We start from the raw sequence: 27,618 nt of genomic DNA on the forward strand, positions 1-27,618 counted from the left end.
AAAAATAGTATATACACACACACACACACACAAATTAGCTGGGCATGGTGGTGGGCACCTGTAATCCAGCTGCTTGGGAGGCTGAGGCAGGAGAATCACTTGAAACCGTAAGGCAGAGGTTGCAGTGAGCTGAGATCGCACCACTGCACTCCAGTCTGGGCGAAAGAGTGAAATTCTGTGTCAAAAACAGAAGGATAAGAGCCTAAGAAGTTTCATTTGGGACAACCAAAGGAAAAGTGCCTTTTAAATTAAAAACATTTTAGATTCCTTACATCTTTCTGACATTTGCTTTTTATATAAATTTTTATGTGCTACTATTCCATGAGCACCAGTCCATGGAATGGCAGTACATAAAGACCCTAAGAGGCCCCAAGAGAGGGTTCTTGAATATCACACAAGAAATAATTAAGAACAAGTCCATAGAGTAAAATAAAAATAAGTTTATTAAGAAAGTAAAAGAATGAAAGAATGGCTATTCCATAGGCAGGGCAGTGGTATGGGCTGCTTGATTGAGTATACTTACAATTATTTCTTGATTATATGGCAAACAAGGGATGGATTATTCATGAGCTTCCCTGGGAGGGAGGGGCAGAGATTTCCCAGAACTGAAGATCCTCCCCTTTTTAGACTATATAGGGCAACTTCTAAACATTGCCTTTATAAGGTAACTTCTTGTAAACTGTAGGAATTGTAAATTTGTAAACTTGTAAAGTTGTAAACAATGGGGGAGTGCCTTTTAACATGCTGATGTATTATAATTACTGTATAATGAGCAGTGAGGACAACAAGAGGCCCCTTTCATCACCATCTTGGTTTTGGTGGGTTTTGGCTGGTGTCTTTACTTCATCCTGTTTTATTAGCAGGGTCTTTGTGACCTGTATTTTGTGCTGACCTCCTGTCTCATCCTGTGACTAACAATGCCTAATCTCCTGGGAAAGCAGCCCAGTAGGTCTCAGTCTTATTTTTCTCAGCCCCTATTCAAGATGGACTTGCTCTGGTTCAAAGGCCTCTGACAATTGGAGACCAATGCCCTTCTGTTTTTTTCTCAAGTTCTCAACAGCTATTGAATTTCAATGAGCTATTGTTAATAAGGTAAATACATTGCAAAGTCAAATCAAATTATTTTGTGTCAAAAAATCACAAGCTTCAGATACAAAAAAATATTAAAATTTTTCATGTGCTCTTAAACACCTACTACTTCATTTTCCTGAGGACATTAATCTATTTGTCATCTTAGCTTTTTCACATGTTCAGACCCTGACATCTTATCACAAATTCATAAGAGCACAATAAAAATGATACTTGCTGGTTTGTGTGCTATAACAAATTGTTGCCAAACCTCCCCAAAGAGGAACACATTTCAACTGTTCCACTTAAAACCATGTTTTCAATAATATCTTTCATTTGCTATTATCTTCCTTTTATTCTCAGTCTTCATAGTCGCATATGGAGATACTATTCCCACTGTTCATTAAGGTTCCTGCTGTGCTTGAAAGCTACTTCCTGACAGCTCACAGTCACTCTTGTGAGAAGAATCAAGGGCTCCCAAACTCTAAAATATGCTCACTCAAGAAGAAAAATGCTATGTGTTTCATTTCTACCATCTTCCAACATACCTAACGCTGATTAAAAATAGAAAGAAGACAAATGAACTAGTTTCATGATAACTTTTGATGCTAGTGCAGACCTCCCACTGGGTCACATTTTCTGCCTGACAGGTGGTCCATTCTGCTGAAACACCAGAGATGGTAAACTTAAGCAAAAGCTTATGACCCACCTCTTAAACCTAGGGCTGAAAGCAGCAGGGGCTGAATACTTACCTAATAATCTCACATTGAAAAATCTCCACTGGAATGTGTTTATTAACCTGTGCATCTAATCCTAGAAGTTTCTGTGGATGATGAAGGCAGAGATAACAAATGAGGCTCTGTTTCATTTTGTAGGAATGTTTCTCACCTGTGTCTGAAAGACTTCCAATGGGTCCTGATTATAAATTTAAGAAAACCACATTCACATCAAGAAATACTCTTTGTAATCTTTCCTTAGATTGGAACCATTTTTAGTTTTCATTTCCCTTGAGACTGGATAATAAATACATGCTAAGTCTTCTCATTAGAAGAGAAACACACAATTATTGACAAATTTTCAAAGTGTTAGAACAAGTGAGAATCTCTTCTTTGTAATAATTATGTGTAACAGTAATTATTGGTCTGGGACTTGTGTGATTAAGTAGATTTCATACTTAGATTCTTCTGTAAGTCAATACACCTGAGTGTTTTCAGTTACTAAATATTTCTACTTCCTTAATTCTTATCGACCCCATTTCCTTTAAATTGTACCTCCAAGTGTTTGAAGTTCTCCAGAGCTTATCTATTTTATCCTCCTTAAAATTCACAATGCAAGCCACGTCAAGGTAATTAACTGTGATAACCTATTTTGCATAAAGTTATTATAAATGAATAAGAGCACAAAAACTTTCCAGAAATTCCCCCAAATTATTAAGTTTCTAAATTAGAGCACATGTGGCCCTCTTCAAGCTTTGAGTAATATCTGTTGTGAGTAAAACATCAAGCATTAGAAAGTTCTTGAAAATGATTCATTTAAAATATTTTTTTAGTGAAAAAATATTTTGAATAAATTACAACAAGGAGACTCTATAGTTAAGCTTAAATTATCAAGTTTTTTTTTAAAATTTTTTTAAAATATATATTTTATTGCATTTTAGGTTTTGGGGTACATGTGAAGAACATGCAAGATTGTTGCATAGGTACATACATGGCAATGTGGTTTGCTGCCTTCCTCCCATCACCTATATCTGGCATTTCTCCCTATGTTATCCCTCCCCAACTCCCCACCCCCAACTGTCCCTCCCCTAGTTTCCCCCCACAGACCCCAGTGTGTGATGCTCCCCTCCCTGTGTCCATGTGTTCTCATTATTCAACATTCCCTTATGAGTGAGAACATGCAGTGTTTGATTTTCTGTTTCTGTGCCAGTTTGCTGAGAATGATGGTTTCCAGGTTCATCCATGTCCCTACAAAGGACACGAACTCATCGTTTTTTATGGCTGCATAGCATTCCATGGTGTATATGTGCTACATTTTCCCTGTCCAGTCTATCATTGTTGGGCATTTGTGTTGGTTCCAAGTCTTTGCTATTGTAAACAGTGCTGCAATGAACATTCAAATTTTAATTTCATAGATTGTAATTCAATATATTTCATCCAAGGATTATCTATAATTTCAATCGTGCTAATACTTTCTAAAATTGTCAAGGATTTGATGATGCTGAGTTTAAAAGAAATCCCTTGATTTTCCAAAAAGCCCTCAGCTTTTGGTTATATGACAAATGTTTTAGGTTTCTGCTTCATAAGTTTGTTTCTTAATATTTTTATTTCTTATTGGTGAGGACCTCCAGGGATATATTAATTTGGTTTGGAAATCCTAATTGACTGACTTCACAGATATCAGAAAGGAAAAAATGTTTTATCTTTAAGCACCTTTTAAGCATAAAGCCAATATTTAGAGGTGCTCACAAAAGAATGTTAAACAGGGTAACTGGAGAAACCACCAGACAATGGCCAGCCATATGTTTATGCTGTAATGTAAGTTTTCTGCATGGGAAGCCATAATGGCTTTGAATAGCAGCACATTCTTCTTGGATTGGGAAGCAAAACTTTCCCTGTAATAACTAGAAAACTAATTAATTCTTGATGATAACGTAAGTGAAACTAAAATAAAACTTGTTTTTTTTTTTTTTTGGTCCTCTGTGTTTAGAACATTGCTAGGAATTTTTCAGGTGACAGCAGGGGATGTTTCCAAGTGCAAATAGAAGAGAATGATTAGAAAATCGAGTCTGAATTCTCTTATCTTGGTACTTAATGAGGCAAGGGAAATTTATATTTTGTAATGAAACCCTCTAGGTTTTTTTTCCCCTTCTATCTGTAGGGGCACAAGGAAAGCTTTCCCTTTGCTTCAGAAGGTCTCATGAAAAATCAACTCACAAAAGGCAGATTAATAGGAGAAAAAGCACACACATGTATTCGATGATAGTTTTTCATGACACAGGAGCCTTCAGAATGAAGAACCCAATACCCCAATAAGGTGTAGAAACGTATGTACCATCTTCAGATTAGACAAAGACTGGGGGCTTGGAACATTGCCCCGTGGCAAGACAGGTTATGGGAGGGAGAGAAAAGGAGACGTGACTGGTAAAGGTGGTCTTGTTATGTAGATAAAACCTCATAGATCACAGCTCTCAGAAAGAATATATGGTAAGTGTTTTGTTTTTTCCCAAACCTTTAAAGCTATAACACTCTCAGTTCATCTTTCCTAGATTCAGACAAGGGAAGGTCTGGCTGCATTATAGCAGATTTTCTACAGATGCAAAAGACACTTTTACAGGGCTACTTTCATTTGCTGGCCCCCTGGCAGCCATCATAAAATATGTCGAAGAAATACATTTTGGGGTAACATATTTTTATTTCCTTCGGTTCCCTCTTTGAAACTTAAAAATGTTTTAAATACTAAAAGCCAAACTGATAGATTTGAAGAGCTATGGGTTAGAGGTTGTCTGATAAAAATAGACAAAGGAGTTGAAAGACAAATTGGGATAAGAAGAAAGAGCAAATTTAAATATATCATCTTATATCTTCTAGTTAGTCTCTTGGTATTGAGAATAGATCAGTTCAGTTAATCGACTGTGTCGCATTCCAGGAGGTGACGCTGCAAATAAATGGCCTAAGCCTCTATATATGATACAGGCAAACAGATCTCTGATAAGAGACATTTCTATGGAAACAGAAGAAAAACAATGGTTAATGTCTGCAGCAGTTTATAGACTGGTTTTTCCAGAATCTTCAAAGCATCTTCAGATTGCAGTGGCAATCTGATGGATTGTTTTGTTTGTTTTTTGTTTTCCTTTGTTTCTTTTTTTGAGACAGAGTGTCACTCTGTTGCCCAGGCTGGAATGCAGTGGCATGACCTCTGCTCACTGAAACCACCTCCCCCTGGGTTCAAGTGATTCTCCTGCCTCAGCCTCCCAAGTAGCTGGGATTATAGGCACATGTCAACATGCCAGGCTAATTTTTTGTATTTTTAGTAGAGACAGGGTTTCACCTTGTTAGCCAGGAAGGTCTCAGTCTCCTGACCTCGTGATCTGCCTGCCTCGGCTTCCCAAAGTACTGGGATTACAGGCGTGAGCCACCGCATCTGGCCAGATATTTTTTTTTGTGTGTGTGTGGAAAAAAAATCTCATGACCCAAAGGGAAATCACTAACCCAAAAGGAAAAGTCAAGCTGGACATTGCATCAGTCAAACATGGCTCACATTTTATTTCTAAATAAGATAGCTACAAAGGTAAAAAAAAGTACATACTTCCCTTATAATTTTCCCACTAGAAAATTCCTTGTGGGTCCTAAGATCTTTACCCTGAAAGAGTTCTGTTGAATTTTACCCTGACAATGTAAACTGATAGCTTATCTTCACAGGTGCGGGACAAAGAACAGAACCCTAAGTCATCCCTCTGCTCACCTGAGACAGATACATAACTGCTTGCTTCCTCTGATGTAAAAATGCAGATTCACTAAGCTAGAAGAAGGCATAAGTGACGATTCCTCTACTCCCCTCTGACATGTAAATTGTGTATTCAGTGAAAGGATAATCAGAGACTCAAAGGAATGCAACTGTTTATCTCTTATCTACCCACACATTTTAAACATTTCTTCCTCTTTCCTCAATATCTGTCCCTTCCCGGTTAAGTATTGATGTCCTCAAAATCATCTTGGGAGAAAGACACAGACCTGTCTCCTGGGCTCACATCCTTAGCCTTGGTAAAATAAACCTTCTAAATTGCTTGAGTCCTGATATGTTTTGGCTGTGTGCCCACCCAAATCTCACCTTGAATTATAACAATCCCCATGTGTCAAGGGCAGGGCCAGGTGGAGATAATTGAGTCATGGGGCAGTTTCCCCTATACTATTCTTGTGGTTGTGAATAAGTCTCAGGAGATCTGATGGTTTTATAAATGGGAGCTCACCTGCACAAGTTTTCTTGGCTGCCATTATGTAAGATGTGTCTTGTTTCCCCTTTGCCTTCTGCCATGATTGTGAGGATTCCCCAGCCTTGTGTAACTGTGAGTCCTTTAACTCTCTTTCCATTAAAAATCACCTAGTCTTGAGGATGTCTTTATTAGCAGCGTGAGAACAGACGAATACAGTAAACTGGTACAGGGTAGTGGGGTGTTGCTGAAAAGATAACTCAAAAATATTAAAGCGACTTTGGAACTGGGTAACAGGCAGAGGTTGGAACAGTTTGGAGGGCTCAGAAGACAGAAAAATGTGGAAAAGTTTAGAACTTCCTAGAGACTTGTTGAATGGTTTTGGCCAAAATGCTGATAGTGATATGGGCAATAAAGTCCAGGCTGAGGCAGTCTCAGATGGAGATGAGGAACTTGGGAGCTGGAGCAAAGGTCATTGTTGCTATGCAGAGAGACAGGGGGCATTGTGTTCCCTCCCTTTACTGACATACTTAAAACTTAATGTAATAGTAGAAAATGTCCTTCTAAGAAAAGTTTTAATTTATAAAAAGAAAGCTTTAATAATTCATATTTAAGGTATCTGAGTCATCCAAGTCAAATTAAAATAATGAATTAAAATTACTAAATGTCTGCTTTAAAATTTAAGGAGGTATCCTTACTCACATGTAACTGATTCTGCCAATCTGAATATGTTTGACATTACAGCAAGTCAGTTGTTGGTGATATAATGTAATGAAAAATTTGACGTCTTTTTTTTTTTTTTTTTAAGCTATTTTAGCTTGAAATGCTCCATTTGGGGGAGGGAAAAAGGAAGTACACAGAATTTGCTGCTAACATGTACCAATATTTGGACCTAAATCCTGTGCATTTTTGTTTAATGCTGTTCCAATTGGAGGCATGAATGAGCTGGATGCATCATCTGAGCATGGCAGCTCCACAGGCATCTGCCAGTTTGCTAAAAGGCTTTGTATGTGTTTATTTTTGCAATTGTATTTCTCAGTTTACATATGCTTATCCAGCACCAGCATTCTACAACTGACAAGCAAAACTGAATGCACAAAGGTAATATGTGAGTGTTCTAGCCATACTGATATACTTTACTGGGAAATTAAAAACTATAGATAAAAGTAGAATGGGGGAATCTGGTGATTTTTAAAGATCAGTCAACTATGCCTCAATAAAAGCCTGCTGCTGCCTAATAGAGAATTACATGAAATAACTTTGAGAGATAGAGACTTACTATGTTATATGCATGCAATTTGTTATGGGAAAACATGGTGTCGGTCCACGTGTTAAAAATGTTAATATGCAAATGAATGAAAACATAGCTTTTCTCTCTTGATCTTCATCAGGCTTACACAGTCATGTTGAATTTTATTACTTGATCTACTTTTGGCTCATATGTACTATGGTTTAGACATGGCCATAAGTCTAGGCAAATATTGAACATTGATACAGATGGACATCAGCAGTAATTCTATGTATAGAAAAGTTAGGAAGCTTGCTGTCCATGATGGAGATTTCCATAGGTTGGAAGAAAACTTCAATGACAGAGCAAACTGGATGCACCAGCCATGAAGGCAGAAACATTTTCATGAAAATTTCGATAGTATTTTCTTTTCTAAGCACATAATCATAGGTATCCTATTTCTTGTGTGTGGTTTGTATTGTGATGTGAATTTTTTTTTTCTAAAATATATTAGCTGGCTCTTGTTCTATCCTTCCACATTCTGTTTTTATTTTTTCCCTCACAACTTTACCTTTCAACATCAATTCTGTCATCTTTTTCTTCAAGAAATAACAAAAACAACAACAACAAAAAAATACCCTGACCTGATACATAGTCTCCTGAATTACTTGTATCAGGCTATTTTCCTCACTGATAAATATTCCTTCCTTCTCTACCTCTCTACACTTATTTAAGTCTTACATAAACCATATCCCATTACCTATAAGGAATTTTCTTTGAGAACTCTGGGCAAGATTGACTACTATGTTCTTTGAATCCTCTCCTCCCTCACCCCTTTTTGTATTGTGTGTGTGTGTGTGTGTGTGTGTGTGTGTGTGAGAGAGAGAGAGAGAGAGAGAGAGAGAGAGAGAGTGTATGCGTAGTGTGTTAATGGCATTTTAGTGTATTAATGTTCTATTACTCAGAACAAATCACACGTTTAGTGGCTTAAAACAACACTAATTTATTAGTTCACAATTTTCTGAGTCAGAACTTTGGGCACAGAGTGGCTGAGCTGGTTCTCTGCTTAAAGTCTCTTAAGGCCAATATCAAGATGTTAGCAGGGCTGCATTCCTTTGCTGGAAATGAATTTTCTCCCAAGTTCATGAAAGTTGTTCACAGAATTCAGATTCATGTGGTGGTCTTAAGGATGAGGTCCCTTTTTTCTTGTTGATTGTCAGCTGACAACATTTTCAGATTTTTAGAGGCTGCCATGTTCCTTGGCAGGTGGCCTCATTCCTCCATCTTCAAAGCCATAACAGCAGGTAGTACCTTTTTCATACTTTGAATCTCTCTGACTTCCTCTTCTATAGCATCTCTTCTGCCTTCAGCTAGAGAATTTTCTCTGCTTTAAAGAAAGGTTCATAGAATTAGATTGGATTTACCTGGATAATCCAGGATAATCTCTTTATTTTAAGAACCACAACCTTAATTGCATCTACAAAATCCGCTATAATTGGCACCAAGAGTAGCAATTAATTGAATAACAAGGGGGCAAGACTCTTGGAGGACATCTTTAAAATTCAGCCCCCAGCAGTCATGCTACATGGAACCTCATTTTTATTCCTTGGCTTTTGTCACTGTGGCATCTTTTTGAGTTTACTTTCTCTATTTCTGGGATTTAATGTTCATGGTAAAAATTAAATTGTATAAAGAAAACCCTTAATGTGAATTTGAAAGACACAAGTTGAAGAAAGGCGAACCCCTCTGAAACACCACGCACACAGCTGGTAGTCATTTTTCAGAAGCAGGTCCCAGCATTTATTTCTAGCTTTCTAAGCGTCAAGAAAAAGTGGGGATTGCATCGGTTTCTTGCTCTGAGACCATAATTCTTTGGATTATATCTTCAACTATCTAACCTTTAGTTTCTCGTTGTCCAAGATACTGGGGTGGTGGGGCTGTAGACCTCAATGAAATTGCTCCAGCAATGGTCTCAGAGAAAGTAGCTCCATCATGAGCCAGTTCTCTACTCTTTTGGTTTTCTAAGAGACTTGGGCTAGAACATGCTTCTTTATTCTTTACAGAATTTTGTAAGAACTTATTCTACTATATTCTTTTTTATGCTTAAAATACCTAGAATAACAAGTTTACTTCCTCCTTGGAACCCTGCCTGACACATTATTTGAAACCAGAAATGACTGCAACAGAGAAGACCTAAAAATATGTGGTTTTGTCCTAGTGACCACTTGGTAACAACTATAGAGACTCTGATGAGAGCTTGTGAGAACTTAGCCTCACATTTTGTTAAAATTGTCGTCTATGGCTACATGGCAGAAAAATGCTCTACAGTGCCTTCAAGGGAGTGGCTCCAGTGCCTATAGCTTCAAGGTGAGAGCAATGATGTTGGTGTATCTTACCAGTTCCTCTCTGTTTCTAACAAAGAACAGAAGAACTTGGGTAAGAACTTTCCTGTGTGTAAACAGAGAAAGAAAAAATATAGAAAGATCCAGAAATTTGAAGCTCCACATGACTAAAAAGTATGGCTGTTTTTGTAACCCAAGAATCAAGGTTTAAGAACAAGGAATGAAGCCAGTAAATACGATGGTGTTTCCATAATTGTTAAGTCCAGAAAAGAAGTTTGCATATGGTTATTGAAGCACAGAATCAACTGCAAGCAAATAGACCAAATGCCTACTACATTTTGAGGTCATTGTGTTATCAAAGAAACGACGTTTCTGGGCTGAAAAATCTGTTTATTCAGTCTCCAAGTCTTTAAGTTTCTCCTCATGAGCAAGCAGAAAGTGGATAGCAAAATTGAAGTCCCCAGGGAGAATCTACTTTCAAACATCTATTTCATCAGCCTCAAGGGATTTAGGAGAAGAAGTAGCCACCAAAAAGCAAAAGTGGGGACAGTCATTTACTGTATAACAATAATCTGGCCAATGCCAAGCCTCCATATACAATAGTGGTTCCATAAGATAATAACAGATTCGCCTTGTTATAATGGGACTACCTACATAGATATATCATTTTTTTATCTTGTATACTGTATGTAATTTTACAGTATCTTTTCTATGGTTAGCTATGTTTAGACAGACAGATAGTTACCATTGTGTTACAATTGCCTACAGTATTCACTACAGTAACATGTTGTTCAGCTTTGTTGCCTAGGAGCAATACGCTATGCCAAATAGCTTAGAGGTGTATCAGACTATACCATTAGGTTTGTGTGAATATATTCTATGATGTTTACACAACAAGGAGATCACCTAGCCACGCATTTCTCAGAATGTATTCTCTTCACTGAGCAACACATGATTATAGTGGAAAAGAAATTTTCCCAGAATGCTGAAGCAAGGTCTATGTGAGGAACCCATTTCACTTTCAAGAAAGTTGTGCAATTCTAGCTCAAAAGAATCTTTTTTTTCTAGATATCAATTATCTTAAGGGTTTTTAACCCTCTCTTTTCCTGAATGTTTAATTAGTTTTGTCTGTTTCCTATTCTGCTAGGTCCCTTTCACATAAAGAATTTATTCTAAAATTACACAGATAAACTCAAATATTTTAAAATTATCTTAGTGTAAGAAAATTCCATGTTTCATAAAGAGCAATGAGCATGATCAGCATTACGTCTGCTATGTCTTTACTTTAGAAACATTCTAATTTCATACTCAGTTGAATAATTTATGTAGGAGTTAAATTATCCATGTATTGATGTAATCAATTTAGCGTGAATGAATTTTAACAAATACCATGAATTATTCTATTATTTCCATAGGCTCAAATTTCTGTAGTTTGTGAAAGTCATGCAAAATGTTACCTTTTTATCCCCTAAATGATTGAGAAATAGTGATAAAGAGATCTTGCCTTTAGGCAAATCTAACATCATATAAATGACACAGAATTTGTATACATTTGCACATCCACAGTTAATTTTTGTTACAAGCTAAGATAATCAGAATGCAGTCTTTGATGCAGTAAGAATAAATTCATATCATGACACATATTACTTTTAAAAACATGATGAATAAACAAATTTTTATTATGGTGATGTCCTACTAATGTCTTCTCTAAAAATCCTTTAAAACTAATTTGAAGTTAATAGTCATAATTACATATATAAAGATTATATGTTATTGTATGTAATAATTGGTGATATATCGTATATACTAGTCTATATGATATATAATAATTACAAATTTTTAAAAATCTGTAAATAATAAAAATAAAACTAATAATAAAATAAAAGTAAAGATTTATAAGTAATTATAAAAATAAACTTATAATTTATTTAAAACCTACAAGGTTCTAGACATTATTAAGCATTTTAATGCTACTTATTATTAAGAATAGTCTAGAATTAAACACTGATAATTAAGTATTGCTCTATTATTATTTCAAATGACATAATTTAACTGAATTTAATAGTTTCTAGTGATACAACATATCTTTAAAGTGAAACAAACATAAAGAAGGAGAGTAAATAGGAATAAGAAATATTAGGCAAGATAAAAAGGATATTTAACCACAGACAAAGGATAATCTCAGTTTATGTTTCTCTGTAAGATTTCCATAGATAGACAGAGAGATCTGGATCTTGATCACTTCAGTTGTTTTCAATTTGCAATTATGGAAATTTTTGAACTATACAAAACCCAAGAAAATTTTGCCATAGACCTTTGAGAGTTACAAAAATTATCAGCATTTCACAAATTGTGATTTATTTATCTCCTCCACCTTTCCCAATAGGTGGGAAAAAATCCCAGCCATTTCGACCAGATCACTAAGCCAAACTTAGTGAAGTAATATTTTATAGATGGAATTAGTAATTTATATTTTCACATACACATCTCACAAAAAAGTTTGAGAAGAATTTTCTTGAAAGGTTATTTGCCATTCAAATTTATATTATTTTCTTCTTTTCCATTAGTAATTTTATAATTAAATAAAGCCAGTATCCTCCCTTCTTCGATGTTTACCTTTGAATATTTATTTCTTATTTTCATGAAATGTACTTGAATCAGGAAGATAAATCACATTCCATCACCAATTCATTGCCGGTAGAACCCTAAGAGGGGACACTCTATTTAAATTAAAGGCATCCTACTCATTTCTTAGGACTTAGAGAAGTTTTTTCACTTGGGTAAGGTGTTGGGAGAAAGAGCAAAGGAGAAAAGACTTACAGAGTGCCTACATAAACAGGTCATGAGTAATATATAAACAAGGAACAACAAACTGCGGAAGGCCGCAGGAGGCCTCTGAGGAGGAAGACATCTCTATGCCTCATGTTCCAGTGCAGGGTGACTTAGGCTCTGTTACCATAAACACTGTGCTCAAGGACATAAAACCCCTTCGAAGCACTATGACATAGCCAGACTTGTAGGCTCCTTGTAAGGCCTGCATTCCATCAGCTGTACATAGATAATAAGCTAAAGATAACCACATGTTCTTGTTTTGTGGAACTCCCAAACCGCCACTGTTATCAATCCTTAGGATGACACACCAGTTCCGGCTCAGGATTCACTTCCAGCTCACTGATTCACTCCACCATCACTCCACCCTTACCTTATAGATCAAAATGATTGTAATCCATAAATAATGTGGATGATCAGAGCTCGGGGCCTTGGCTGTTTCCTCCAGAGTAATAAAGTGATGGCCCCCTGGTCTCACTTTTGCTCTTAATCTGTCTTTTTCTCATTCCTTTGTCGCCACCGAACTCGGAGTACCCATGGGTGATGTGGAGTTGGCTCGCTAAATTCTGGTGCCCAACATGGGGCTCATGGATCCCTACGTTCTGGCACCCAAAGTGTGGGGCTCCTGGATTCCCTACAGTGGGGTCAATAGATCCTAAGGAAAAGGACTGGTTATAAACCTAAAATACAATTTTACTTTCAGCTTACATCGTAAGTACAATATAAAGATATTACTTGGGGTCGTAAACTATATTGTTAGCAGAATCATTCATTTATTCATTCACTCCAAAATGTTTATTGAATTCCTGCTATGTTTCATATATTATGTTATGTAATGGATATACATCTATAAACAGCATATTTACTAATTGATTCCTTCAACAAACACTGAGACACAATGGTGAACAAGGCTCTGATACTGTCCTAGAACAAATGGAACCACAGCTAAGAGAATAAATTAGATACTGCATTAAAGGTAGGAACACAGTGCTATGGGAACACAAAAAGGGCTAAGAGAGTCATTCATTTTAAAAGGCAGAGTGGGTGAAGGAGGTGGTGATGTGTATGAAAAGTTTTAAGGAAGAAATAATAAAGGATCTATGTGGTTCGAGAAGCAGAGAAGATTGTGTGGGAGGTAGACATTCAATACAGAGAAACTAGAAAAAAGGTATTAGTGTGAATAAACTATTTGGAGTAATGAAGAACCTAGAATTAAATGCTGAGGAAGTTAGACTTTAATGTATAGGAAAACGTTTTAAGAAAAGAAGTTACGTGATCCACTATAATTAATTTAACCAGAGTTCCTGTACTATGGAGTTGCAACTAAGTTAGGGACATTAAAAGGTTTGTATAATTTACTGAGCCAGCTGACTAAATTAAACACAGGGTGAAAAGCCACCTAGATTGTCCTATACTTCAACTTCATTTTACCACGTTGTTGCTTTTGATGTATGTGGCCACAGCTAAAATACTCAAAGGGAGGGCAGTCATTTTTTCTTTTTCCTTCCTTGAATTTCTGCTCAATTCAGTTTTAATCTTCAGCAAAAGTAAAGAATTGCTTGTTGGCATCCCACAGCCTTGGGCATAGCTGGCACCTGCAATACTTTGGTGAGTGCCCAAGGGCCATGCAGAGAATGACATATAGGGGCCTTAGACATGGTTTCTCTGCTCCCTAGAGAATCCTCTACTCAGTACAGTGACAGGGGACTCAAAAAGAAGCTGAAGGACAGTCATTTCCATGCACACATAAACCTTTAGCAAGGGTTCCATCCCAATGTTCAAGCTAGTCTAGTGTCTGATTTCTTGAGTGAAAGTATCAGGTCAATATTTTTTTTCTATAATTACTATCTTGACTATGGAATTTGCAGCAAGGATTGCATTTGTATTACTCCCCTTAGGTAAGTCTGTGGATTTATTTATTGACTGTTCTTTAGAGAGGGTGAAGAATCACTGTGCACTCAGGAGTGTGGTTTATAAATGCACCAGTGTAACTCATTGCTCTGGGAATTCCCCTATGAGGAAGAAATTTCATTTGGGTGTAATTTTGTCGGAGCTCCAGGAACTGCTTACAACTTTAGACATGAGAGACATCCCAGTTTTGGGAAAAAGCTGATTACCAAGTCATATTTGTTATGGTTTTCCAGGTGGCTGGGTATTTCTAACGCACCCTGCCTCAAATACAGATGTATTCACACTGTTTCTTAAGAAGACTGAGTCTATGCAGCAGCAAGCAAAGTAGGGTTGCCAGTTACGCTGATACTTTACAAGTCACAATTAGGAGGATCAGAGAGAAAGCAGAGGGCAGGGATTCCACGCAGATTAAATATTGTCTGATCCTCCTTGGACCAGTTATTTTAAAGCATTTTTAGCAATTTATCAAATTTTTAGAATTCAATTTTCAGAACCTGTAAAGTGGGGTTTGCTAGACCTCCCTCGTAGGTACCATTCGAAACTGCTTGAAGCTTTTTAGTGTATGTAAACCATTTACCCTAGGATTGGCCACATAATTATCTTTAAATAATTGAGAGCTCTTATTGCTATATTTCACAAACCTAAATAGGTTTTAGATCTGGCATGAAATCTGTTTATATGTGTGGAAGAAATAATAAGTTTATGAGATATTGAAAGAACTATTCACCTCCTATTTTTCCTGTAAAGCCAGCTTCCATTTATTTGCATTCACTACTTTTCAGAAAAGAGGTATAGCATATCTGAGCTCAATATGGAGAATCAATGCATTCCATTTACTGGTCTTTTCAAATAAAAACCTTCCAAGGGTAGAAAAGTTTTGTTTACTTCTATTGCTCAAAATGCAGTTGACAATTAGTTTTAAATTCTTTCCTTTGATAAATGGAGAAACAAATTACTAAAATTTTAGCAAAGAAATATACCAATTTTAATTCATTAAAAGAATTACGGGATTCATGGGAACAATCTCTTAAATATCATTGCAAAACATTCATGAAGTTGCTATCATTACTATTAATTTTGAAAACATTTTGACATATACCACAGGTTGTCTGGAACTTGACTTTATCAACAAGCCTAGTGATAATTTACATTTAGCAGTGCCTTACTTAATTAACGAATTTATAACTACAGAGTTTACATTTGCTTGTGTAAACCTGTAAATTTGTATGAGGGTTTAAGTGCTGAGCATAAAATACAATTAACTGGTTGGCAAGAATTTTGCTGGTTTTGATTTTAACAACCACTTATTTGTTTGTTTCCACATGGAATTGTACTGTATCATACTGAATGATATTGATCCACTTAGTTGGGTGACAGACATAAGCGTCTGTAAATAACTCATCTCGTACCTACCACTGCTTGACGCTGCATCATTCATCACCGTGCACAAAGCATGACTGTCTGGGATTATTGTTGCTGCATTTTTGAGTGACAGACAATATTGTACTTAAATGAATAGAAGAGTTAGAGGGAAATTATCAAAATTTACTCTCAGAAAATCCAAGGGGTCACTACCAAAATTATGGATCAGTTTGGAGAAGAAATAAGCAAATCATTACGGAAATCATGATTAATATAATATAAATACCATGTCAGAATTGAAATATAATACAAATCTATGTATGTATCTATCTACATGTATATAACTACACATATATAAAAGGCACAAAAAGCTAGCAGCATACTTTTTTTAATCAATGGTTTTGAAAAGCATTGCAAATTTTTTTTATTTTTCAAAGACTTTCAGGTTAAATTACATTTAAACTAAATGATATATCTCCAAATAAATAATAACCTTATTTATATCAAGTATTTAATATCCAAATAGCATGTTTTCACCAAACCATAATATGTACCCCATTGATACTAAAAAATTTAGAGAATATAATCACCGATCTGTTTTATTTTTAAATAAATCTCCCTGAGCATGAATCCTCATCTACAATATGGAAATGATAATACCCACCTCATAGGATTCTCACAAGTGTGAAAGGGTAAAACACATATTAGGTACATGAGAGATGGCAAGAGAATGTTTTTTCTCTCGCCATTACTACTACCACATTCTTTCACTGAAAAATCAGGATTCATAATGTTTAATTCTTTCCTGACCTCCCAAACGCTGTGTCAAGAAACAAAAATGAAAACACAAAAAATTGATGCAGTGGGTGATTAAAATTCAATAGGCTAATAAGAATAGATATACAAATATAAATAATAAATAATAAATAGAAATAAACAATAGAAATGCAAATTAGATATAATTGGACTTCCTTCTGAGTGTATGGCCTTCCCAGCTGGAAATATTTCCATGACTGTACTTCAGTTTTATACAAAAAGAAAGGTATGAAAAAATATTAAATTCAGTTTAAGGAATTACTAGAAAAGCATTAATCAGACTAAACCTGATTCAATGCTAGACTCTTTCTGACCTCCAAATGAATTTTCAAATTAAGCTTTACTTTTAAGAATCTGTCTTCCCTCATTTGAAGGTTATTTGAAATAAAATGTAGGAATATTTTAAGATTGCCCTGCTACTTTGTCAACAGGGGAAGATTGAGGAAGAAACAGACCCAGGTAGTCATTTGCAAGGGTGGAGGGCATCAGTGGTTATTTAATGACTTAATATTTCTCTGAAGAAAGCAACATAGAGGCTACAATCATTGACAATGAGGGTCTATGGTAAAGCTCAGGATATACGTTGGCAACCCTCGATCACCTATGATGTTCAACACAGATTATGCCAGAACTGAGTTTAGACTACAGGGATCCCCCACAGTACGGGAGGTGGGAGGAACAGCCCAGGTCAAAGTCAGATGAACTAAAGAAACTGACAGTTAATTTTGATAGTTGGTTTATTTCACTTTGGAACTTCCCAGAGCTTTAAAATACAGATGAGGATTGTGATTATTCAAGAAGGGAACCTAGGATGCTTTACTACCTAAATTTGACCAGAAAATGATTTTATTTTCTTAATCTATTAATGTCTTATGGAATTAGTTATTCAGTGGGCCATAATTTTAAAAACGTGGACCTTGAAAGTTCATAGCCTCTTGAGAGAAATCCTTTCTGCATGTCCTCTGTCTCCTGATATTTCCCAAACCAGGGAAGATTGTACACCTCCCGGAGGGTCTAGTTGAGTTATGGAGCCATAATTTAGATAATAACAAAATAAAAATCAATATTAATTAATTAATAAAATTCTTAGCATGAATATCAAAGTAATTTTACATTTATTTTTTACCATTCTTATGAACTAATGCAAGTAGAATTACACTATGAATTACCAAAAGCAATTTACAAAGTTGGTTATGTACTAAGACTAGATTTGACTGCTGTTTGAATTACGTTCTAAAAAAAATAAGAATTATGTTGAAATATGCCTTAATTGTTCAAATGTATCTTTTTAAAGTTATATATTCTTCATGAATATAGAAAAAATATAAGGAAAGTATTTTGAAAGAATAAATTTATGATAATAAAACTTTGTATTTATTAATATCTATATGTATAACTATTTTTCTTGCTATAAAATTTTCAGGAGAAATTAAGGACATGACATGAGTTTTATTAAAAAGTTCTTACATTAAAATACGTAGAGTTGTTTGAATGATCAGAACAGAAAATAATTCTGAATTTGACTTCAAAATGTGGACAATTGTTTGGATTGTAAAAGGGTGTTCTGGAAGGCTGAGTGGACCTGCCAGAAGCAAACACATTGGAAAAATCTCAGGGGACGCTTCGACCTCCAGAGATTTGCTGTTTGCTTTTTACTTCAAAGCAGTCAGGCTCAGCCTCTTGGAAATAAGCCAATGTGAACATCCAAACATCTGTAGTTTCTGCCTTCACACTCTCGGTCTTTTTGTGGTTGTGTCAGAACGTGGCAATGTGAATCATAAAGAAAATATTGCTCTTTTAAATATGTCTGAAGTTTACTATATCTGTCACTGAGTCAGATAATTATATTCGTGTCACCTGTTCATGGAAATAAAGAAATAATTATCTAAAGCTGGATGGAATCATAGATTTTGATTTTGTTTGTTTGCAGAGAATAAATCAGGGCTCAGAATTGCTAAGTGACTTGCCTAATGGCACACAGTGGGAAAGCAGATTAGCTTGTACTCTCTCACATGTGTCCTGCTTGTGAACTCCTCACCTCCTTCAGCTGAAGACTTGCTTGCTGTCCACCCACTGCTGCAGCAGCCCAATGCCAGGCTCTGTGGGGATGCTGAATCCAAATATGTGACCTTGCTTTGCAACTGGAGAAGCTAGCAGCATCATACTTTTTAACAAATGGCTTGGGAAAACATTGTAAATTTTTTATTTTTCAAAGACCTTCAGATATATGTTTGCTTATGACAGAGAACAAAGGATACAGAACTAAAATAATTTTGGCAGTATAACAAATAAAATGACCTAACAGTGATTTTTTGTATTTATTTTTATTGAGGTATAATTTATACACAGTAAAATGTATTAGATGGATTTATATCTATAGCTACATCTATGTCAATATCCATTATCATCAGTCTCTTTCTGTACATGTTTTGCTATAACCTGTACATACTATTGAAAGAGGAGGATGCAGTCAGTTCTGCCTTTTCTAGGTTCCTTGTGGCATCTTCAAAAATCACAAATTTTGAAGAAATAAAACATAATTTTTTGTTTTTCTACCATCTTCGTAATAATTCTTATTCTCAATGCATTTTCAGATTGGAAGACATTGTTTTGGTACCACATTTTGAAAAATAATGATGCTATAACAGAACAATAAATTACTCATTTTCTATTATTGATGGCAACAGTGATAGTCATCTTGTTGGCACATGGATAAGAGGCCTATCACCTTCTGTTTCTATAAAGTCAAACATCTCATTAAATGCTTCCACACATATTGAGAAAAATAAAAATTACCAAAAAGATTATGAAAGCATCTACATCACAGGTAGGCAGACCAAACCCTATTTTAGCAGTGCCGTGTGCATGGTATGTAAGATATTTAGAAGAAAATTTAATTTTATTTGGTAAGAAGGTTATGTTATGAATAGAAATTGCCAAAGTTTACATTTGCACCCCATCTACAGAATATCCAACAGGTGCAGAAAACCTAATTTTTATTTGGACTAGCTATTAGCAATTTTTTATGTTATGTTTTCTGTAGTTCCATTAGAATTTTCAGTATAATTCTAGAATATAATTTGAAACTTCATTTTTCAAATAAGAGTATCTAAAAGTTAGGGGAAACATTTTTGTTGTTGCTGTGATCTGATGTATCACTTCGTGTACTATAGAAAGCTTGATACTTGGTAAGATCTGACAGAATCAGTTCTTCACTGTAAAGGGCTAATGCATGTGTTATCAAGGTCTCTCCTTTTGTTTACCCTCAGATAACTTAGTTGCAACCTCTGATTCAGTTTCATAGATCAATTAAGGGAATAATACAATGATGCCCAATGTGGTATGCCCAAGTTAATTCAGTGCTGCTATTTCTAACTGAGCATGTGTGTCCTTTTGCTGGATGAAACATTTTTATTGATTTAGAAGAACTTGCCTGCCTCATCCCAGCATTGTTACATTCAGTCTCCATATGTGCTTTTACCACTCTTTTTTAGTATTCCAAGTCCCAATTTTTTTCCTACAGATTAGACAATATGCTCTCCTTTGCATATTACCTACCTAATCCATTTATACGTGTTCCTCTGTCTTAAAAAAAACAATTCGGTTAAATCTTCTTATTCTGTGGTGTTTTATGATGGCATTGCTATCGTGCTCATTCCCATTTTCCTTATATAAACACAAAACATGTTTCTAATATTTGGAAAGTTAAACATTGAACCAGTACTAGCTGGATACAAAGCACAACAGTTAATCTACAAGTGACATCAAAGAATGAGTTGTTAACCTCATGATGATAACCCACATATGTTGCACACTTAGGTCACATTGTTGAGGGTGATGCAACAATGAGTGGTCCATAAATGAGATCCATAAATCCTGGTTATCAGTATCTGTGGCCATGGATAAAAAGGCAACAGTAACTATGAAAGACAAATAATCAATGCTATATTCATTTGACACTAAAAACAGTGTTGCTTTTATTTTCCATGTTGGGGGACTTGTGACAGGGGTTTGATAATCTTCTCCTAATCTTATTTATTTATTATTTTTTATTTTTGTCACCCAGGCTGGAGTGTAGTGGCATGATCTCCATCTCAGCTCACTGCAACCTCCGCCTCCTGGGTTCAAATAATTTTCCTGCACCAGACTCCTAAGTAGCTGGGATTACAGGTGCATGCCACCATGCCCAGCAAATTTTTTGTATTTTTAATAGAAATGGCGTTTTGCCAGGTTGGCCAGGCTTGTCTTAAACTCCTAACCTAAAGTGATCCTCCCACTTCGGCCACCCCAAGTGCTGGGATTACAGGCATGAGCCAGCATGCCAAGACTTCCCCTGATCTTCTGCACCTGTAATCAAACCAATAACCTTTTGGGTCTGGGACGAGGTTTTTCAGGATGCTGAATCTTCAGTGGTAAAATCTATATAGTCCTGGGCATACCGGGACAGGCAGTCACATTACTTCTAAATTAGGGAATCAATTTGGTACACTACTACCATTCAATTCCCAGACCTCATTCACATTTCTCCATTTATTTTCATTTATATTCTAATGGACAACGTTTCTTCTTCCTTTTTGGTCCTGAATCCAATCCAATCCAGGATCATGTGTAATATTTATTTGCCATGTCATTTCACTCTTTTTCATGTGGAACAGTTTCTCGGTTGCCCCATTCTTTCATAATGCTGACAGATTTTTTTTGAAGTATAAACTATGTTTATGTGATGTTTTCCTCATAATCAAACTGGAGCCTTACATTGTGTGTAGGAATCCCATGGAAGTGATGCTATGCTGGTCTCAAGAGATTGCATCATGAGAAAACATCCTGCCAATGGTGCTGACAACCTCATTCACTTGGTAAATTTGGTGTCGACCAGATTTCTCGACCAGAAAGACAGCATTTTCCAAGTTGTAATTCATGGAAAGTGTATTAGTTCATTTTCACACTGCTATAATGGACTATCTAAGACTGAGTAACTTATAAACAAAAGAGATTTAATTAACTCACAGATCCACATGTCTTGGGAGACCTCAGGAAACTTACAATGACAGTGGAAGGGGAAACAAGGCAGGCCTTATATGGTGGCAGGAGGGAGGGAAGAACTGCCACACGCTTTAGAACTATCAGACCTTGTGAGAACGCACTCGCTATCCTGAGAACAGCATGGGGGAAACTGTTCTCGTGATCCAGTCACCTCCCACAAGGCCCCTCTCTTGACACATGGGGATTACATTTCGAGAAGGGATTTGAGTAAGGACACAGAGCCACACTATATTATTCCACCCCTGGCTCCTCACAAATCTCATGTCCATCTCACACTTCAAAACACAATCATGCATTCCTAATAGTCCTCCAAAATCTTAACTCACTCTAGGATTGAACTAAGAAGTCCAAGTCTAAAGTCTTATCTGGCACAAGGCAAGTCTTTTCTGCCTACAAGCCTGTAAAATCAAAAGCAAGCTAGTTACTTCCTAGATACAATGTGGGTACAGGCGTTCCAAATAGGAGAAATTGGCCAAAAGAAAGGGGCTACATGCCCCATGCAATTCTGAAACCCAGCAAGGCAGCTGTCACATTTTAAAGCTCCAAAATAATCTTCTTTGACTCTTATGTCTCATAACCAGGGCACCCTGACACAAAAGGTGGGCTCCCAAGGCCTTGGTAGCTCCACCCCTATGGCTCTGCACGCTACAGCCCCTGAAGCTGCTTTCACAGGCTGCTGTTGAGTGCCTCTGGCTTTTCCAGGTGGACTGTGCCAGCTTGATGATGGATCTGCCATTCTGGGGTCTGGAGGATTGTGGCTTTCTTCTCACAGCTCCACTAGGCAGTGCCCCAATGAGGACTCTGTGTAGGGGCTCCAACTCTACATTCCTCCTCTGCAGTGCCCTAGTAAAGGTTCTCCATGAGGGCTCTGCGTCTGGAGCAGACTACTGCCTGGACATCCAGGCATTTTCATACATCCTCTGAAATCTAGGTGGAGGTTCTTAAACCTCAATTCTTGGCTCTGGGCACCCACAGGCTCAACACCACATGTAGGCTTCCAAGACTTGGGGCTTGAACCCTCTGATGCCATGGCCTAAGATGAGATTTAGGTGGGGGCATAGAGCCAAACTATATCAGGAAGATACTTCAAATCTAGGCCAATATTCTGCTTCTCCCCAAACGTTTACTCACTGCCTAAGCATCCATAGATTATATGTGAATCAAGAACCATTGTACTTGTCAAATGGTGAATTTTAAGTTATTTTCCCTGTACCTTTTAGTTGTATTTCTATTATAAGAATATACTTTTTCTTCTCTTGCAGATGTTTCCTTTTTATTTATGTCAGTATGGACTTGTGGATTCCCTTTATTGTCTTTATTATTATTATTTTTTTGAAGGGAGTCTCACTCTGTTACCTAGGCTGGAGTGCAGTGGCATGATTTTGACTCAGTTCAACCTCTGCCTCCTGGGCTCAAGCAATTCTCTTGCCTCAGCCTCCAGAGTAGCTGGGATTAGAGGCACATGCCACCACACTCAGCTAACATTTTGGTATTTTTAATGGAGACAGAATTTCACCATGATGGCCATGCTGATCCAAAACTCCTGGCCTCCACTGATCCACTAACCTTGGCCTCCCAAGGTACTGGATTACAGGTGTGAGCCACTGTGCCTAGCCATGGATTCCTGTTTTAATCAATGGATTTGTATTCTTTACTATCATTATTTATTTTGGTACTCAAATTTTCAGTCTAGGGCCATGCAACCCTGAACGCTCCTGATCTTGTCTGATATCAGTACTCAAATTGTCCTAGATTTAGTATGTAAGACCCTCTGTGCCTTTTGACATATTTCCATCAGTTTTTTGGCACTCAAATTTTCTTGTAGAAGGTATTTCAGGCTCACCTTGTACATTTCCTAATCTGTGCTGGAGTCAGCTATTTCTTTCACAAGCTGTAGTTTCTTTTAGTGAAAAATGACATTTAGAAGCCAATGTCTAAGGCTGGAGATGGGGGCTCATGCCTATAATCCCAGCAGTTTAGAGGTTGATGCAGGAGAATTGTTTGAGGCCAAGAGTCCAAGATCAGCCTGGGCAAGAAAGGAAGACCGCATCTCTACAAACATAGCAATAAAATAATAACCAGGTGAGGTAGCACATGTCTGTACTCCCAGCTACTCAGACAGCTGAGGTGGGAAGATTGCCTAAGCATGGGCATTTGAGGTGGTGAGATAAGATTACACCATTGCACTTTAGCTGAGGTGATGCAGTTAGACAATGCTCTTTAAAAATAAAGAAAAATTAAAAGTACTTTTGCTCGTTAGTGAGGTGTCATTGCTTCTAGATCCTCTCAGCAGAGAGAGCTGTGAAATATATGTATACATATATGCACACACAAACATCTATATCTATTTCTTTATATTTAGAATAAAAACCATTTCACAAAAACACCTCCAATTCTAATGCATCATCTTAGTTATTTTCCAGTTTGCCCACGTGACGTATTTGTAGATTCTTCTCTAACGCGGAAGAACCTGACATAACCCTTGATGTATTTACGTATTTGCTTAGCCCTTTCCCCACCACTTTGGTTCGTAGGTACTCTATCACCTCCCCTCAGCTGTCCCCTCACTGCTGCCTACTAGACATGAGGTCTAAGTAGGCTCCTCTCTGCATGGCACTCACATCATCACACTTTCCTTGGCCACCAGGAGTGTGGCTACATCCACACAGCTTCCTCAACACCGCTAACATTTTGGCACTTGGCTAGCTTATGCTTCAGCTTGTTGCCCTCTTTACTGTCTCCACTTTTTCAGCCCCAGGGCTCATGGAAGCCTGCCACATCAGCAAGCCCACGACAGGCCCATGAAGACACTTAAAAAAGTTCCACTACCTGTTTTGCATGTCATCATTTATTCAACTTCTCTACAGCTGTTTCCTTTGTTGTGGAGAGTGAGATGATGCCCTGCAAATCGACAGGCAGCGTTTATTCAGAATTATTCAAATAGTGTCTGATATTTAGAGAATAATCAATGGAAGGCTTTTAGCAATACGTTTTACTGCCTATGATGTATTGAATGTTTAATTAATTACAGTTATTAATTTTCTTTGAAGATGTTCTTTTCTTTCAGATTGCGATATGAAACGAAAGTGATAGTAATCTTTTCAAGAGTATTAGTTTACTTTCTTAAGATTTCTTCTATCAAAGGAAAAATGTTTTTTTACTGTTTGACATGGGCCATACAAATTCGACACTAATTAAACTATTTTCTGAAAGTGTCCTCTAACCTCAATACCTGGCCTACTCATGAACAATAAAACCAGACTCATAAAGAATACTAACTTTACTGTATGCAGTAAATAAGTGTATAGTTTATGAGTTCAAAAATACAAGAGAAAAGACTGAAAGTTTGAAAATACAGAATTTCAATTGCTTCCTATGACAATTGTGGTAAGTTATTTTAATAGCAGTGTTTCAAAATAGTTGGCTTAAACTAATTCATATTATTCATTTTATTTTCAAGTTGTGAAAGGAATGTTTTTCTTACAGGGCTTGCTAAATATTTATCAATTTTATTCATGTTGTCAAATAAAATAGCTTTGTCCTTTCTGATTTTTTCCTATGTACTTTGTAATATCTCTGAGTCCCTGTAACATGGATGGGTTTATAAAAGATACTTTGCTTATTGCTCTACATTACTTGCAATATGTTTATCAGTCAGTCTAAATTTAATTCTACACCAGGCATTTTGAAATCATATATGAATGTATAATATAAATTCTTATATTTACAAAAGAGCCTGTCATCTTTGAAGTAAGCTTTGTGAAATTAAAAACATTGTAAAGGTCATTATGATGATGAGAATGCATTCTTTAAAAAAAAAAGAAATAAAATGGAGGATCTTCGATCTCCTTAAAATTGCAATACCTAGTTTAAAAAATATCAGTGAAAATATGTGTGTCTTGTTACATCTTATATCTAACAGATATAAGAATGTGAACTGATCTTCATAATTTAATACCTAAACATAGATGAGTAAGAACATATTGTATGCGAATTCTATATATTATTTTGTTTGTAAGTGATTTGTAAACTTATCAGTACAGTAATGGTAAATGTAATACCTAACTTAAAAAATATTTGTATAGAAATCCAGATTAATAAAATTAGGTACTCACAGTGCCACAAGACAGTTAACATCCTGCATTGTTGCTGCTATATAAATACCCAAGAATAAGTTATACATTAAATGTTGATAAGAAAAGTTAAGCAGTTTTGAGTGTAACTAAAGTAGGTTTAAAAAGGATTACCTACTTGACTTTCTAGAAAATACTATCAAAATACTTAGATGTAATCCATTTTCCAAATTCAGTAAACATAGTTCTAGTATTCATTATTGATTTAATAATGGCTTACTCAACATATTTTTAAATGGTTAAGAATTAATATTACTAAATTCCTTAATTACATTATAATGTGTTAGTACTTAAAGAATATTTAAATGTTATAAACTTATTTTATTAAGTGTATTCATCAACTTTGTCTCCATCCAAAGCAAATATTAATTAAATAACATTGCATGTCATTGTGTGTTCAGCCCTATCAAGATGTTTAGAAGCCCGTTTCCTGTCTTCATTACGGCAGTTACCTGCTTTGCCTCATTAACTTCTTCCCACAGTTTCTGTGGAAATTGTCTTCTTGGCCTGGAGCTTTTGAGGCAGTTCATGAAGTGAAAGCTCATTAAAACATCTGGCCTAAACTCTACCAGTATCGAGAATATTTGCATAACCTAAGTTTCTTTAGAATTTTCTGGGTCAGATTAGTAATTCTAATTAACTTAAGATATCTATTTTTGTATTATTAGAGCTAAATATGAGATAGGACCAAATAGAACATGAACAGAAAATTCATTAAAGCAAATAGGTTGGGCAAGATTATAAATTCATTGTTATTTCATCTTTTATCTATGAGTAAATCTAGTTCTTTCATTTTCTTTGTAAAGATATGGGAAGCTTTGGTGCAGACACTATACTATATATACTCTAGTATATACTATGTACATGTATAGACAACACAATATTCAGTGTACATAATACGTCAAAAAACTTCTTTATAATTCAGTAGCAGATGCTGATGGCACCTTGCCCAGACCCTGTAGCTTTTGCTTTCTCCATGCAGTCGCTTATTTTCTATCTGCTTTTGCTTTTCCCTAAGGATTTCCTCTAGAAGCCAAAACCTTCTTTCTTTCCATGTGATAAGTTGGGAACACAGTGACTGATGTGTCTATCAACACCTCAGTTCTCTCAGCCATTAAATGGCATAATGCTGAAGTGCATGTTCTATCCTTTTTCTCAAGATGAAACTGATGTAACCCACAGTAGCGACTTGCTGCATTGCCCACCTTTTGATGGCCATTGTCCTTTGGCTTTTTCTACTTTCCTTACTCACCCCACTACCTGTGTTTCTTGGAATGACTTCTCAGACAAACTACTTGTGTTTAATCTGTGTTTCTAGTTATGTGTAGGGGGTAAACAAAATTAAGAAAAATTTTACTCAACAAATATTTGTGGACAACTTGCTATGTGAGTAAAACAGACAAAAATCTCTTCATTCTGGGGCTTACATTCTAGCAGACAGCGGGCAACAGAAATATGTATACGTACAAACACACCACACACCCACACACACCCACACACACACAAGATTGTATCATTGGTAAGCACTGAAGATAATATTAAGATGGGGAAAAACCACCCCAGGCAACATAGTGAGAATTCAGCTCTACAAAAAATTTAGGAAATTAGCCAGCCATGGGGGTGCACATCTGTAGTCTCAGCTACTCTGGAGGCTGAGGTGGAAGGACTGAGCCTGGGAGGTCAAGGCTTCAGTGAACCATAATTACAGCACTTCATTCCAGCCTGGGTAACAGAGCAAGACTCAATTTAAAAAACAAAGAAAAAAAATCTAAAATAGGCTGGGCGCGGTGCCTCAAGCCTGTAATCCCAGCACTTTAGGAGGCCGAGGCGGGTGGATCACTAGGTCAAGAAATCGAGACCATCCTGGTCAACATGGTGAAACCCCGTCTCTACTAAAAATACAAAACATTAGCTGGGCATGGTGGCACGTGCCTGTAATCCCAGCTACTCAGGAGGCTG

The sequence above is a fragment of the Cebus imitator genome, unplaced genomic scaffold, assembly GCF_001604975.1.
Source record: "Cebus imitator isolate Cc_AM_T3 unplaced genomic scaffold, Cebus_imitator-1.0 Scaffold44, whole genome shotgun sequence".
NCBI lineage: Eukaryota > Metazoa > Chordata > Mammalia > Primates > Cebidae > Cebus > Cebus imitator.